Consider the following 18,105-nt stretch of genomic DNA (forward strand, 5'->3'; position numbering starts at 1 on the left):
ATAGTGGTGTTCATGATGATGCTCAACCTAGCAATGATAAGGATGTGGAGATTGAACCTGTTGATCTTGATAACCCACAACCTAAGAACAAGAGATATGATAAGAATGACTTCCTTGCTAGGAAACATGGTAAGGAAACAGAACCATGGGTTCAGAAACCCATGCCCTTTCCTCCCAAACCATCCAAGAAAAAGGATGATGAGGATTTTGAGCGCTTTGTTGAAATGATTAGACCTGTCTTTCTGCAAATGCGTTTGATAGATATGCTCAAAATGTCTCCTTACGCTAAGTACATGAAAGATATTGTGACCAATAAAAGGAAGATACCTGTGGTTGAGATTTCCACCAGGCTTGCCAACTACACCTTCAAGGGTGGAACTCCTAAGAAACTAGGTGATCCCAGAGTGCCCACTATACCTTGCTCCATTAAAGGAAATCATGTTAGAACTGATTTATGCGATCTTGGAGCTAGTGTTAGTGTTATGCCTCTCTCTGTTTGTCGTGGACTTGAATTAGATAAGTTGACACCCACTGAAATCTCCTTCCAAATGGCCGACAAATCAACTGCTTTTCCTATCGGCATTTGCGAGGATGTGCCTGTTGTGGTTGCTAACGTTACTATCTTAACAGACTTTGTTATTCTGGATATTCCCGAGCATGATGCCATGGCGGCCATGCTTGGAACACCCTTCTTAAACACTACAGGGCCTGTTATTGATTGCAACAAAGGCAATGTCACTTTCCATGTTAACGGTAATGAGCATGCGATGCACTTCCCGAAGAAACAATATCGAGTACGTTGCATCAATGCTATTGAAGAAACTTCATCAATTCTTATTGGGAGTTTTGAATGCCCTATACGTACTGTTAAGATGTAGTATGATTTTCTTGTTGGGGATATGCACATCCCCATTGTGGTAACCTAGTGACTATTCGGAAATTCTCCGGTTTTATGCGATTCGAAAAAAGTTTGTCAAGGAGACTTGATCAACCTCATTGGCGGATTTATTTTGATGACCATGAGATGGATGAATCTAGGAGTCACAACCCTCTGTTCCCAACTTTTGGTTTATGTTGCTTAGAAGAAAAATGATAAATTTAGCTTTAGTTTTCCCTGTTTTCTGCTCTTTGCGTCCCTTGGAAAAGTGTCCCAAAAATAGAAGTTCTTCAAATGCCCTGAAATTCAAGCATGATTTTTTCTGGAATTTTTGGAAAATTCTGAGATAGAGAGCTAGTCAGGGGGATGCGCCAGTTGGCCACAAGCCCAGGAGGCCCGGCCACCCTCCCTGGCCGGGCCTAGCAAGCTTGTGGGCCCCACGAGGCCCCCTCCACTTATTCCAGCTCCCATCTCCTTCTCCTACCTCCAGAAAAATTCATTTCAGAGCTCAAACCCGTGTTCTTGCTCCTCTTGCTGCATTTTTCGATCTCCTTGTGCAAAGCCCCATTCACCAAACTATTTTGGGGAAGTTGTTCCTTGGTATGTGACTCCTCCATTGGTCCAATTAGTTTTTGCTCTAGTGCTTTATTCGTTGCGTATTTTTGCTACCTTGGTGACCCTGATCTTGAGCTTTGGATGTTCATTTCAGTTGGGCCCAAGTAGTTTTGATGCATGATATTGCCTCTAGGCACTTGAAGGAGTAGTTGCTATGTGTTTTGTTGAGCCTCGTTCACTTTTCTCTTGAGCCACTAAAAATTTCCGAAAAAAGGAAGATGATCAGGAGAAACTATCATGGTGGTTCCTCAAGCAAAAGGGGTCCCCGTCTCTCGACTCGGGAGCCCGACTCTTATCAGCCGAGGAACGCATAGGTATAACCATGTGAATGGCCTTCCGATGAATTCATGAATGTTGCAGGTTTCAAAGACGAGTTTGATGCATTTGTTCACAACGTTGGGCTCGAAAAATTCATCTCCAACAAATGCAAACAATATACTATGCTCACTGCCTCTTTTGTTCCTAGATTCAGATGTTCAGTTGGTCGTGACTCATCCATACTGTTTGATCTTTATGACAAAGCGTATACCATGGATTTAGAGGATTTTAATAGAATTTGCAAGATACCTGATTGGGGTAGTCCCAATGATCCTCCTAAGTCTTTGGTTAGAGTTTCTTTTCTAGTATAACTGCTGGAGAAACTTGATATATTACGCAGGCTACCTTGGGGAGCATTAAATTCCCTACCTTACATTATTTTGCCCTCTTCATAGGTAGATGCATTAACGACAAGATTGATCATTGTCACCTCTGCGCACCTGACCTTAGTATTCTTAAGGGCGCAGTAACGGGTGATAGGAGTTTCAACATAGGAGCTATAATCACGAGGAGGCTAAATAATAATGCTAATGAAGGGGATTTATTTGGTGGGATCTATGCCACTCGCATAGCAAATTTTCTTGGAGTACCCATCCGCGAAGGAGATCCCCCGCTCCATACAGCTTTCCTTGATCGCGCCGCTATGACACGTTATCAGTTCCTTGAGAGGGATAATGAATCCCTCCTATACCGGTTAATATTTAACCGAGAGCGTGTTTTCCATATTACCCTTCCTCCTCCTGCCTTCTTTGACTTTTAGTTAAAACGGAGATATTACATATCCAAAGGAGAGGAAGTGGAGTATGAGAGGGAGGCGAAGGCTACTCGCCTCCGTGAGGCGGCTATTCAAGCGGTAGGTGTCACGATCCCGTACAACCCCATCATGATTTTCGATATCATCCTAACCAGCCGTGGGAGTAGACCAACTTAGGCCAAAAGCCTAAGCTTGGGGGAGTACGTGTTTCTCACCGACTTTATATTCATGCTCATACTTTCTCTTTGTTAGTCGGTGTTCACACCTTGCCATTGTATCGTCCATGCTAGTTTATTTCTTTTTCTCGCTTTCTTCTCATGTCTTTGTTTGATTTGAGAAAAACAAAAAAAAAATAGTTGTAAGTTTGCTTTTCTGCTGGATTAGTGGTGTTTTAAAAAGAAAAACCAAAAAGATTTCCCTTTCTTCCTTTGCTTGTTGGGAGCTTTCCCGTGTAAATAGTTTTCTTTTTCTTTGGGTCAAGGTAGAAGACCATGGTTAAAATGTTTAGTGGCTCTCACATGCATATCTGTTTATCCGTGAAAGAGCCATACTACTTTGTCTTCTCCTCTGTGTTTGCCTGCAGATTCCAGCATAGTCCAATGCACGAACACTCTTATTATTGTTCACATCTTTCGGTCGTGCAAGTGAAAGGCAATAATGGCGATATATTATAAAGTGACTGAGCCTGGAAAAGCTGGTATGAACTCGATCTATTTTGTTTTTGTAAATATGACTAGCTCATCGGTCCTGATTCAGCTTTGTTGTGACAGAAACATGTTTGCAATGACAACTTAGAGGTCATCGTTTCTGATGCAATGCTTAATTAGCTAGGAGCTTATAATGGTTTGTCTTGGATGCCAACATGAATTTCAAACTGATTGTGATGTAGTATGATAGGATGGTATCCTCCTTTGAATGATTCAAGTGGCATGACTTGGCACATGTTCACGCATGTAGTTGAAACAAAATCAACATAGCCTCTATGATATTCATGTTAATTGTGATTTATATCCTACTCATGCTTGCACTCAATGTTGGTTTATTTCAATGCCTATTGATGACTGTTGTCGCTCTCTAGTTGGTCGCTTCCCAGTCTTTTGCTAGCCTTCACTTGTACTAAGCGGGAATACTGCTTGTGCATCCACTTCCATAAACCCAAAGTTGTGCCATATGAGTCCACCATACCTACCTATATGCGGTATCTACCTGCCTTTCCAAGTAAATTTGCATGTGCCACTTGTTGGAAATATGCCCTAGAGGCAATAATAAATTAGTTATTATTATATTTCTTAGTTCATGATAATCGTTTATTATCCATGCTATAATTGTATTGATTGGAAACACAATACTTGTGTGGATACATAGACAAAACACTGTCCCTAGTAAGCCTCTAGTTGACTAGCTCGTTGATCAAAGATGGTCAAGGTTTCCTGGCCATAGGCAAGTGTTGTCACTTGATAACGGGATCACATCATTAGGAGAATCATGTGATGGACTAGACCCAAACTAATAGACGTAGCATGTTGATCGTGTCATTTTGTTGCTACTGTTTTCTGCGTGTCAAGTATTTATTCCTATGACCATGAGATCATATAACTCACTGACACCGGAGGAATACTTTGTGTGTATCAAACGTCGCAACGTAACTGGGTGACTATAAAGATGCTCTACAGGTATCTCCGAAGGTGTTAGTTGAGTTAGTATGGATCGAGACTGGGATTTGTCACTCCGTGTGACGGAGAGGTATCTCGGGGCCCACTCGGTAATACAACATCACACACAAGCCTTGCAAGCAATGTAACTTAATGTAAGTTGCGGCATCTTGTATTACGGAACGATTAAAGAGACTTGCCGGTAAACGAGATTGAAATAGGTATGCGGATACTAACGATCGAATCTCGGGCAAGTAACATACCGAAGGACAAAGGGAATGACATACGGGATTATATGAATCCTTGGCACTGAGGTTGAAACGATAAGATCTTTGTAGAATATGTAGGATCCAATATGGGCATCCAGGTCCCGCTATTGGATATTGACCGAGGAGTCTCTCGGGTCATGTCTACATAGTTCTCGAACCCGCAGGGTCTGCACACTTAAGGTTCGACGTTGTTTTATGCGTATTTGAGTTATATGGTTGGTTACCGAATGTTGTTCGGAGTCCCGGATGAGATCACGGACGTCACGAGGGTTTCCGGAATGGTCCGGAAACGAAGATTGATATATAGGATGACCTCATTTGGTTACCGGAAGGTTTTCGTGCATTACCGGAAAAGTTTCGGGCTCATCGGTAGTGTACCGGGAGTGCCGGGAGGGGTGCCGGGGGCCATCGGGAGGGGTGTCACGCCCCAAGGGGTCTCATGGGCTATGGGAAGAGATAAACCAGCCCCTAGTGGGCTGGAATAAGTTCCCACTAAGGCCCATAAGGTTTGAGAAGGAAAAAACACAAGGTGGAAAGAGTTTCCAAGTGGGAAGGTGGAATCCTACTCCAAGTAGGATTGGAGTAGGACGCCTCCACCTCCAATTTCGGCCAACCCTTGAGGGTTTGAGGCTGCCTCTTCCCTCCCCCTCCCACCTATATATACGGAGGTTTTAGGGCTGATTTGAGACGACTTTCTCACGGCTGCCCGACCACATACCTCCATAAGTTTTCCTCTAGATCGCGTTTCTGCGGAGCTCGGGCGGAGCCCTGCTGAGACAAGATCATCACCAACCTCCGGAGCGCCGTCACGCTGCCGGAGAACTCTTCTACCTCTCCGTCTCTCTTGCTGGATCAAGAAGGCCGAGATCATCGTCGAGCTGTACGTGTGCTGAACGCGGAGGTGCCGTCCGTTCGGTACTAGATCGTGGGACTGATCGCGGGATTGTTCGCGGGGCGGATCGAGGGACGTGAGGACGTTCCACTACATCAACCGCGTTCACTAACGCTTCTGCTGTACGATCTACAAGGGTACGTAGATCACTCATCCCCTCTCGTAGATGGACATCACCATGATAGGTCTTCGTGCGCGTAGGAAATTTTTTGTTTCCCTTGCGACGTTCCGCAACAGTGGCATCATGAGCTAGGTTCATGCGTAGATGTCTTATCGAGTAGAACACAAAAGGTTTTGTGGGCGGTGATGTGCGTTTTGCTGCCCTCCTTAGTCTTTTCTTGATTCCGCGGTATTGTTGGATTGAAGCGGCTTGGACCGACATTACTCGTACGCTTACGAGAGACTGGTTTCATCGTTACGAGTAACCCCCTTTGCTCAAAGATGACTGGCAAGTGACGGTTTCTCCAACTTTAGTTGAATCGGATTTGACCGAGGAGGTCCTTGGATGAGGTTAAATAGCAATTCATATATCTCCGTTGTGGTGTTTGCGTAAGTAAGATGCGATCCTACTAGATACCCTTGGTCACCACGTAAAACATGCAACAACAAAATTAGAGGACGTCTAACTTGTTTTTGCAGGGTATGATTGTGATGTGATATGGCCAATGATGTGATGTGATATATTGGATGTATGAGATGATCATGTTGTAATAGAAATATCGACTTGCACGTCGATGGTACGGCAACCGGCAGGAGCCATAGGGTTGTCTTTATACTAACATATGTGCTTGCAGATGCGTTTACTATTTTGCTAGGATGTAGCTTTAGTAGTAATAGCATAAGTAGCACGACAACCCCGATGGCAACACGTTGATGGATGATCATGGTGTGGCGCCGGTGACAAGAATATCGTGCCGGTGCTTTGGTGATGGAGATCAAGAAGCACGTGATGATGGCCATATCATGTCACTTATGAATTGCATGTGATGTTAATCCTTTTATACACCTTATTTTGCTTAGAACGACGGTAGCATTATGAGGTGATCTCTCACTAAAATTTCAAGACGAAATTGTGTTCTCCCCGACTGTGCACCGTTGCGACAGTTCTTCGTTTCGAGACACCACGTGATGATCGGGTGTGATAGACTCAACGTTCACATACAACGGGTGCAAAACAGTTGCACACGCGGAACACTCGGGTTAAGCTTGACGAGCCTAGCATGTGCAGACATGGCCTCGGAACACATGAGACCGAAAGGTCGAGCATGAATCGTATAGTTGATATGATTAGCATAGGGATGCTTACCACTGAAACTATTCTCGACTCACGTGATGATCGGACTTGAGATAGAGGATTTGGATCATGAACCACTCAAATGACTAGAGAGATGTACTTTTTGAGTGGGAGTTCTTAAGTAATATGATTAATTGAACTAATTGTCATGAACATAGTCTAATGGTCTTTGCGAATTACGATGTAGCTTGCGCTATAGCTCTACTGTTTTTATATGTTCCTAGAGAAAATTTAGTTGAAAATTGATAGTAGCAACCTTTGCAGACTGAGTCTGTAAAACCGAGGATTGTCCTCGTTGCTACGAAGAAGGCTTATGTCCTTAATGCACCACTCGATGTGCTGCACCTCGAGCGTCGTCTGTGGATGCTATGAACATCCGACATACACGTTGCTGATGACTACACGATAGTTCAGTGCTAGATACTTGATGGCTTAGAAGCAAGGCACCGAAAAACGTTGTAAAACGTCACGGAACATAAGTGATGTCCCTAAAGAGATGAAATTGTGATTTCATGCTTGTGCCCTTGTTAAGAGGTACAAGACCTCCAAACAAGATTCTTTGTCCACAAAGTAAAGGAGAAAAGCTCAATCGTTGAGCATGTGCTCAGATTGTCTGAGTACGACAATCGCTTGAATCAAGTGGGAGTTAATCTTCCAGATGAGATAGTGATGGTTCTCCAAAGTCACTGCCACCAAGCTATGAGAGCTTCGTGATGAACTATAACATATCAAGGATAGATACTATGATCTTTTGAGTGATTCGCGATGTTTGACACTGCGAAAGTAGAAATCAAGAAGGAGCATCAATAGTTGATGGTTAGTAAAACCACTAAGTTTCAAGAAAGGCAAGGGCTAGAAGGGATACTTCGTGAAACGGCAAAACAGTTGCTGCACTAATGAAGAGACCCAAGATTAAACCCAAACCCGAGACTAAGTGCTTCTGTAATAAGGGGAACAGTCACTGAGGCGGAGCAACTCTAGATACTTGGTGGATAAGAAGGCTGGCAAAAGTCGAGAGAAGTATATATGTGATATACATAATGTTGATGTGTACTTTACTAGTACTCCTAGTTGCACGAGGGTATTGGATACCGGTTCGGTTGCTAAGTGATTAGTAACGCGAAATGAAAGCTACGGCATAAACGGAGACTAGCTAAAGGCGAGGTGACGATATGTGTTGGAAGTGTTTCCAAGGTTGATATAATCAAACGTCGCACGCTCCCTCTACCATCGGGATTGGTGTTGAACCTAAATAATTGTTATTTGGTGTTTGCGTTAAGCGTGAACATGATTGGATCGTGTTTATTGCAATACGATTATTCATTCAAAGAGAATAATGGTTACTCTATTTGCTTGAATAATCACCTTCAATGGTTTACTGAATCTCGATTGTAGTGTTACACATTGGTGCCAAAAAGATACGAGTTAATAATGATAGTACCACTTACTTGTGGCACTGCCGCTTGAGTCATGTTAGTATAAATTGCATGAAGAGGCTCCATGCTGATGGATCTTTGTACTCACCTGATTTCGAATCACTAGTGACATGCAAATCATACCACATGAGCAAGGCCTTGTTTTCGTTGAGATGAAACAAGATAGTAACTTGTTGGAAAGTGATACATTTTGATGTATGCAGTCCAGTGAGTGCTGAGGCACGCAGTGGATATCATTATGTTCTTACTTCACTGATGACTTGAGTAGATACAGAAGTATTTACTTAATGAATCACAAATCTGAAATATTGAAAACTTCAATTCTGTTTCAGAGTGAAGTTCGTCGTAACAAGAAGATGAACTGTCTACGATGTGATCATAGAAATGAATATCTGAGTTACGAGTTTTTGGTACACAGTTAAGACAATGTGGAAATTGTTTCACAGTTCATGCCACCTGGAACATCATAGTGTGATGATGTGTCTGAACATCATAGCCACGCACTATTTAGTATGGTGCATACTGTGATGTCTCTTATCGAATTACCACTATCGTTTATGGGTTATGCATTAGAGACAACCGCACTCACTTTAAATAGGGCACCGCGTATTTCCGTTGAGATGACACAGTATAGACTGGGGTTTAGAGAAATCTAAACTGTCGTTTCATGAAAGTTTGGGGTTTCGACACTTATGTGAAAAGGTTTCAGTCTGATAAGCTCGAACCCAAAGCGGATAAATGCATCTTCATAGGATATCCAAAACAGTTGGGTAAATCTCCTATCTCAGATCCGAAAGCAAAGTGTTTTTTTCTAGAAACGGATCCTTTCTCGAGGAAAGGTTTCTCTCGAAAGAATTGAGTGGGAGGGTAGTAGAACTTGATGAGGTTATTGAACCATCACTTCAACTAGTGTGTAGCAGGGCGCGGGAAGTTGTTCCTGTGGCGCCTACACCAATTGAAGTGGAAGCTGATGATGGTGATCATCAAGCTTCGAATCAAGTTACTACAAACCTCGTAGGTCGACAAGGTCGCGTACTGCTGCAGAGTAGTATGGTAACCCTGTCTTGGAAGTCATGTTGTTGAGCAACAGTGAACCTATGAGTTATGGAGAAAGCGATGGTGGGCCCAGATTCCGACAAATGGCTGGAAGCCAAGAAATCCGAGAGAGGATCCATGTATGAAAACAAAGTGTAGACTTTGGTAGAACTACTTGATGGTCATAGGACTATTGAGTAAAAATGGATCTTTAAAGGAAGACAGACGATGATGGTGATAAGTCACTATTAAGAAAAGCTCGACTTGTCGCAAAGATGTTTTCGACAAAGATCGAACCAGTTGACTATGATGAGACTTTCTCACTCGTAGCGATGCTAAAGGTCTGTTAGAATTATGTTAGTTGTTGATGCATTATTTATGAAATATTGCATGTAGGATGTCAAAACATTGTTTTCTCAACGGTTTCCTTGAGCAAACATTGTATGTGATACAACCAGAAGGTTTTGTCGATCCTAAAGATACTAGCAAGTATGCAAGCTCCAGTGATCCTTCAGTGGACTGGTGCAAGCATCTCGGAGTTGGAATATACACTTTGATGAGATGATCAAAGATTTTGGGTGTGTACAAGGTTTATGAGAAACTTGTATTTCCAAAGAAGTGAGTGGGAGCACTATAGAATTTCTGATAGGTATATGTGGTTGACATATTGTGGATCAGAAGTAATGTAGAATTTCTGTAAAGCATACAAGGTTGTTTGAAAGAAGTTTTCAAAGGAGTACCTGGATTACGCTACTTGAACGTTGAGCATCAAAGATCTATGGAGATAGATCGAAAACGCTTAATAGAAGTTTCAACAAGATGCATGCCTTGACAAGTTTTTGAAAGAGTTCAAAATAGATCAGCAAAGAAGGAGTTCTTGGTTGCGTTGTGAGGTGTGAATTTGAGTAAGACTCAAAACCCGACCACGGCAGAATAAAGAGAATAGACGAAGGTCGTCTTCTATGCCTTAGCCGTAGAATCTAAAGTATGCCATGCTGTGTACCGCACCTGATGTGTGCCTTGACTCAAAGTCTGTTGAGGGTACACAGAGTGATCCATGATTGAATCACTAGCAGCGGTCAAAATTTATCCTTAGTAACTAATGGACTAAGGAATTTTTCTCGATTATGGAGGTGGTTAAAGAGTTCGTCGTAAAGGGTTACGTTGATGCAAGCTTTGACACTAATCCGAATAACTATGAGTAGTGAAACGGATTCGTATAGTAGAGTAGATATTTGGAGCATTTCCGAATAGCACGTAGTAGCAGCATCTATAAGATGACATAAAAATTTGTAAAGAACACACGGATCTGAAAGTTTCAGAACCGTTGACTGAAAACTCTCTCACGAGCAAGACGTGATCAGACCCCAGAACTATATGGGTGTTGGATTCGTTGGAATCACATGGTGATGTGAACTAGATTATTGACTCTAGTGCAAGTGGGAGACTGTTGGAAATATGCCCTAGAGGCAATAATAAATTAGTTATTATTATATTTCTTAGTTCATGATAATCGTTTATTATCCATGCTATAATTGTATTGATTGGAAACACAATACTTGTGTGGATACATAGACAAAACACTGTCCCTAGTAAGCCTCTAGTTGACTAGCTCGTTGATCAAAGATGGTCAAGGTTTCCTGGCCATAGGCAAGTGTTGTCACTTGATAACGGGATCACATCATTAGGAGAATCATGTGATGGACTAGACCCAAACTAATAGACGTAGCATGTTGATCGTGTCATTTTGTTGCTACTGTTTTCTGCGTGTCAAGTATTTATTCCTATGACCATGAGATCATATAACTCACTGACACCGGAGGAATACTTTGTGTGTATCAAACGTCGCAACGTAACTGGGTGACTATAAAGATGCTCTACAGGTATCTCCGAAGGTGTTAGTTGAGTTAGTATGGATCGAGACTGGGATTTGTCACTCCGTGTGACGGCGAGGTATCTCGGGGCCCACTCGGTAATACAACATCACACACAAGCCTTGCAAGCAATGTAACTTAATGTAAGTTGCGGGATCTTGTATTACGGAACGAGTAAAGAGACTTGCCGGTAAACGAGATTGAAATAGGTATGCGGATAGTAACGATCGAATCTCGGGCAAGTAACATACCGAAGGACAAAGGGAATGACATACGGGATTATATGAATCCTTGGCACTGAGGTTCAAACGATAAGATCTTTGTAGAATATGTAGGATCCAATATGGGCATCCAGGTCCCTCTATTGGATATTGACCGAGGAGTCTCTCGGGTCATGTCTACATAGTTCTCGAACCCGCAGGGTCTGCACACTTAAGGTTCGACGTTGTTTTATGCGTATTTGAGTTATATGGTTGGTTACCGAATGTTGTTCGGAGTCCCGGATGAGATCACGGACGTCACGAGGGTTTCCGGAATGGTCCGGAAACGAAGATTGATATATAGGATGACCTCATTTGGTTACCGGAAGGTTTTCGTGCATTACCGGAAAAGTTTCGGGCTCATCGGTAGTGTACCGGGAGTGCCGGGAGGGGTGCCGGGGGCCATCGGGAGGGGTGTCACGCCCCAAGGGGTCTCATGGGCTATGGTAAGAGATAAACCAGCCCCTAGTGGGCTGGAATAAGTTCCCACTAAGGCCCATAAGGTTTGAGAAGGAAAAAACACAAGGTGGAAAGAGTTTCCAAGTGGGAAGGTGGAATCCTACTCCAAGTAGGATTGGAGTAGGACTCCTCCACCTCCAATTTCGGCCAACCCTTGAGGGTTTGAGGCTGCCTCTTCCCTCCCCCTCCCACCTATATATACGGAGGTTTTAGGGCTGATTTGAGACGACTTTCTCACGGCTGCCCGACCACATACCTCCATAAGTTTTCCTCTAGATCGCGTTTCTGCGGAGCTCGGGCGGAGCCCTGCTGAGACAAGATCATCACCAACCTCCGGAGCGCCGTCACGCTGCCGGAGAACTCTTCTACCTCTCCGTCTCTCTTGCTGGATCAAGAAGGCCGAGATCATCGTCGAGCTGTACGTGTGCTGAACGCGGAGGTGCCGTCCGTTCGGTACTAGATCGTGGGACTGATCGCGGGATTGTTCGCGGGGCGGATCGAGGGACGTGAGGACGTTCCACTACATCAACCGCGTTCACTAACGCTTCTGCTGTACGATCTACAAGGGTACGTAGATCACTCATCCCCTCTCGTAGATGGACATCACCATGATAGGTCTTCGTGCGCGTAGGAAATTTTTTGTTTCCCTTGCGACGTTCCCCAACCCAAAGTTGTGCCATCACTTGTACTAAGCGGGAATACTGCTTGTGCATCCACTTCCATAAACCCAAAGTTGTGACATATGAGTCCACCATACCTACCTATATGCGGTATCTACCTGCCTTTCCAAGTAAATTTGCATGTGCCACTCTCTAAACCTTCAAGTAATAATCTGTTTTACATGCCCGAACCGCTCATGTGGTGACAAGGGGCAATCAGTATCTTCCATGCTAGGCGTGTTATCCTCGATATGTGATTATTCACTATCACTCATGAGAAAGGGGCCGGTAATTGGAATGCCCAGTTCCATGCTCAAATCGAAAAGATAATTGCAAACAAAACTCCCCCTGGATTATTGTTGGTATGGACGACACCCGAGGATTCGGCTAGTCGTGGAGTGTGATTGATCGGTGGTGGGGGAGTCAAAACTTTACTTTTCTGTTTGGGGACCGCCTATAGTATGTGTAGCATGGAGGATGGTGAAAACTCTTGGTCATTGCATTGACAATGAAAGCATACCACCCAAAATTATATCTCTGTTTTAAAAGCTTGAGCTCTGGCACCTCTACAAATCAATGCTTCCCTCTGCGAAGGGTCTATCTATTTACGTTTCTGTTGAGTCATCCTCTTCTTATAAAAGGCACCAACTAGAGAGCACCTCTGTCATTTTCATGCTTTGCTATTAATTGATATTGAGTATGACTGTGACTGGATCTTCTTTGCCATGAATTACAATGTTAAGTCAGCCCTTTGTCTTTGAAGGTGCTCTGCATTTATGTTTTGCGGTCTCAGAAAGAGCTAGAGAGATACCACCTGCTCACATTGCTTCATGATTGCTTTGTTTGAAGTGTTGATGTTTGAAACTTATTATTATTGCTCGCTAGTTGATTAAGCGATTGATATGAGTACATCTTCAGACCTAAATGTCATTGCTTATGTAGTTAGCTTATGATCTTGTTGAAAATCTGAATTTGAGTTAGACATAATTACAACAACAAGATCAAACAGAGTTCGTAAAAGTTTTTATTTTGTCTTTTTCAGTTTGTCAACTGAATTGCTTGACGACAAAAAAGGCTTTAAGCTTGGGGAAGTTGATACGTCTCCATCGTATCTAATTTTCCAAACTCTTTTGCCCTTGTTTTGGTCTCTAATTTGCATGATTTGAATGGAACTAGCCCGGACTGACGCTGTTTTCAGTAGAATTGCCATGGTGTTGTTTTTGCACAGAAATAAAAGTTCTCGGAATGACCTGAGAATTTACGAGGATTTTTTGTGGAATATATAAAAAATACTGGCGCAAGAATCTACTAGAGGGACGGAGCCAGGAGCTCACAAGCCCACAAGCCCCCCCCTGGTCGGGCCTGGCAGGCTTGAGAGCCCCTCGTGGCTCCGCCGCCTCCAATTCCAGCTCTATATATTCTCCTTCGACCGGAAAAAATCAAGGAGAAGAGTTCATCGCATTTTACGATACGGAGCCGCCACCACCACCTGATCTTCCTTCGGAGGGTAGATCTGGAGTCTGTTCTGGTCTCCGGAGAGGGGGAATCGACGCCTTCGTCATCACCAACCATCCTTCATCGCCAATTCCACGATGCTCTTCACCGTTCGTGAGTAATCTCATAGTGGGCTTGCTAGACGGTGATGGTTGGATGAGATCTATCATGTAATCGAGTTAGTTTTGATGGGGATTGATCCCTAGTATCCACTATGTTCTGAGATTGATGTTGCTACTACTTTGCCATGCTTAATGCTTGTCACTAGGGCCCGAGTGCCGTGATTTCAGATCTGAACCTATTATGTTCTCATCAATATATGTGTGTTCTTGATCCTATCTTGCAAGTTGTAATTACCTACTAGGTGTTATGACCCGGCAACCCCGGAGTGACAATAGCCAGAACCACTCCCGGGGATGACCATAGTATGAGGAGTTCATGTACTCACTTTGTGTTAATGCTTTGTTCCAGTTCTCTATTAAAATGAGAACCTTAATATCCCTTAGTTTCCATTAGGACCCCGCTTCCACGGGAGGGATGGACAATAGATGTCATGCAAGTTCTTTTCCATAAGCATGTATGACTATATACGGAATGCATGCCTACATTACATTGACGAACTGGAACTAGTTACATATCTCCCCATGTTATAATTGTTGCATGACGAATGTCATCCTGCATAATTATCCATCACCGATCCAATGCCTATGAGTTTTTCCTACTAGCCCTTGCTACGTTACTTTCTCGCTACTGCTGTCACTGTTGCTACTGTTACCGTTCGTACCATTACTCTCATACTACTTTGCTACTGAAACTTTGTTGCAGATACTAAGTCTTTCAGGTGTGGTTGAATTGACAACTCAACTGCTAGTACTCGAGAATATTCTTTGGCTTCCCCTTGTGTCCAACAAATTTGGGTTGAACACTCTACCCTCGAAAACTGTTGCGATCCCCTATACCTGTGGGTTATTACACGCCCGACCCACCGCACCCCTGTCCATGCCCTTTTGCGAACCCGTAGAGCCCCACCACGCCCCGACCAATAGTCGCTGCCCCTGCTGTGCTCTGCTGCAGCCCCTGCCACGCCCGAAGCATTACCGCTACCAGCAAAGCCGCTGCGGCCGACGCCCTGCTTCGGCTCTGCCCTGACTAGCAGCACCCAAATGCTCCCCGAGTGCCAACTTTCTGTTAGCCCCCTCCCATGCAACATCTGCTCACTGCCCACCATGCGTGCCGCCCTACCACACCTGAGCATCACCAGTTTTGGTCGCTGGCAACCCTATCCACAAGCTGCCACGTAACTATCTCGAGCCGGCTATTAAAGGATACCTAGAGCCCTCCGAGCAACGTAGCAGTCCTGTAGACCTGCAACTCTCTCTCTCCTCGCCGTAATTTTGCGTAAGCCGCGTGTCCTGCTCGGCTTTAGTTGCAACGCCGCTGTCGATCTCCGATAAGCATTCAGGCAGCTCAAGCCCAGATGTTCTTTCCTAGCCCTTGCTAGCCTCCCCAAGTTCCACCGAATCCATTTCCCCTCCTATATACATGCCATGGCCATCGAAGGCCGAAGCCATGATCCGCTAGAGCTCTCTGCCGCTGTGTCAAGAGGGTGCTCACCCCCGAGACCCTCAGGTGATCATGTTGCCTCCAGAGGATGGGGCCCTCCCTCCCAAGCACGACAGTGTGCTCAGCTCCGGGAATGGAGCCACCTAGCGCATGCACTCGTCGTCGGAGTGTCGTCTCTGCCTCTGTCCCTACACGCGAGAGGAGGAAGATAAACCCGACAGGTGGGCTTCACCTGTCGGTGCGCTAGCTGAGCCGCCGGTTGCGCAACCCCTGGGAAGCACTTTCCCGCAGAGAAGATGTAATACACTCGAGTACATTTTCTGTTTTTCGTAAGCGTACTATGTCAGAGGCGTTTGTCCATTTTGTGATTTATTTAAAACTACCCAATTTTGAGTCGCTATAACTTTTTAAATAAAACTCCAAATCACTTGATCCTTTTTTCTACCTCTCTAAAATTTCCTCTAGTTTATTTACAAATTTATTTCAATTATTTTCAAACAACTTATATGTGCGGTTTTGGGATAGTGTATTGAATGGCATTATTTTCAAAATAGGAATATTGGAGAGAGGAAACTTCCTTCAAGATGTTGGGGTGCACACCACCCTCCTCAACTCTAAAGGCAAACATCTTGAACTCTGATTTGTATAATGTTGTGTGATGTTTGTTGTGGTGCATTGATTGCGTGATTTTGGGTTATGTTTTTAAAACCCCACATAAATTCATACTTGCATGAGAGCATGTGATGGATAATTATGTTGCCGAACATAGGTGATGCATTTGGTGAGTGGGTACTACCTCATGCCATGTAAGCCATGTTGGTCTGGACAGCCTCAGAGGAAGGTTGGTCGGGGTGAATATGAGACCATGGGCTGACATCTCGTGGGACGAGAGTGGTCACGGAAAGCATGTCGGGTGTGATGGTAGTAACACTCAGGTAATTCTTTCAGCAAGATTGTGTGGTACCAACCCTTGCAGGAAATCTTAAACCTCCTGATTCGACCATAGATCGAGTCTTGTTTGTTTGTCACCTTACTTATCGTGTTGCCATAGGTCTTCCTGGAAGGTAATACGGTTTAGCAGGTCATAAACCAATTACCATGTACACACCAAGCACAGAGGCCAGGATGAGGGTATCCATAGCCCAGGACTAAATCCAGCCATCCAGTCAGGGGTCAGCGGTGTTTTCGGTCTGGGACCAAGAGGGAATGTCCATTCCCTTGTAGCGCGCGGTATAAATTTGATCCCATGCTAGTCGAGCTTGGAGCCTCCCCATCTTATGGTTTTTGCGTGGTAGCATAGCCTGGGTAAGGCTGGTATTCGCGAGGGAAAAATGGGTCTGTACTGGTTTTGAGTGTTTACTTCTGAGATACTGTATGCGGGATTAGTCTGCGTCACAATTGAAACCCGTGGATTGTGGGTAAAGAGTACACTCTCTGGAGAGTCAAAACTATTCGAGTAGCCATGTCCACGGTCAAGCATGACTGGTTCACTAGTCAAGTGTCAGTCTAAGTGTCGATGTACGGAGGAATTTAAACTTAAATAGGATGATGCATGTAAACTGAGATGATAAGTATTATTATTGTTATGAATTCTGTGATGGACTAACCATGTGTGGTACATGGATTTGTTAGAGTATCCTTGGGACAGCTCTACCTCCAGGACACTCGATACCTGTATTTATTTTATATGCCCTTTCTATGGTGTCGCTTAGACGTCCGACTATGGCAACTATTACTACTTTCAAATAAGCCCGACTATGGAAAGTATTTATTTTATTATTCCCTTTCTGCGGTGTCACTCAGACGCCCGACTGTAGCAACTTCTACTACTTCCATATAAGCCCTTTCTATAGTGTCGCTCAGACGCTCGACTGTGGCAAGTATTCTCTCAGACGCTCGAGTGTAGCAAGTATTTTTTTTATGCCCTTTCTATAGTGTCGCTCAGACGCTCGACTGTGGCAACTGTTACTACTTTTATATAAGCCCTTTTTGTGGTTTCGCTCAGACGCCCGACTATGGCATGTGGTAAGTTTTCCTTTTACAAGTCCCTTTATGCGGTGTCGCTCAGACGCCCAAATGTTTCTTGTATTTTCTTGTCCTTCCGACGTGTCGCCTTAGATGCCCGCCCGACAAGCTTATAATTTACTGTTACCATTCCTTGCTTGCTTATAGAACATTGGTGGAAATGGTTTATCTGCTTGAATGCATCCATGGAATAATTCTTATGGCGTGAATAATCCTTGTGGGAATTAAGCATGCTTCTCACCTGCTTTAACTTACCTGTCTTCTTGATGTTTGCGAGTACGTTCAAAGTACTCACTCGCTTGTCCCTGGCTATTGTCTTGGCCAGATTGCCTTCCGAGAGGAGCATTACGCTCTCAACCCCGGAACCTAGGACTCAAGGATAGCACCCGTGTGAGATGGGAATTTATCCATGCCAGCTGTTCCTGTGGGAATGGAGTCCCATGGGCATTGGAGATTCCTCGAGTCACTTCCGTCGTCAGCCTGAGACTTTTGTCCGAACCAATAGACCTTCATGGTCTTCTAACCCAGATTTTGTTTTTTTTGTATTTTCTGTATAAAGTGATTGTCCACCAGCTAATAGTAGTCCTGGGGATGGTGAACACAAAGACCTATTTTCTAGAAATTATTTT

This window comes from Hordeum vulgare, chromosome 2H, assembly GCF_904849725.1.
Source record: "Hordeum vulgare subsp. vulgare chromosome 2H, MorexV3_pseudomolecules_assembly, whole genome shotgun sequence".
NCBI classification, from domain to species: domain Eukaryota; kingdom Viridiplantae; phylum Streptophyta; class Magnoliopsida; order Poales; family Poaceae; genus Hordeum; species Hordeum vulgare.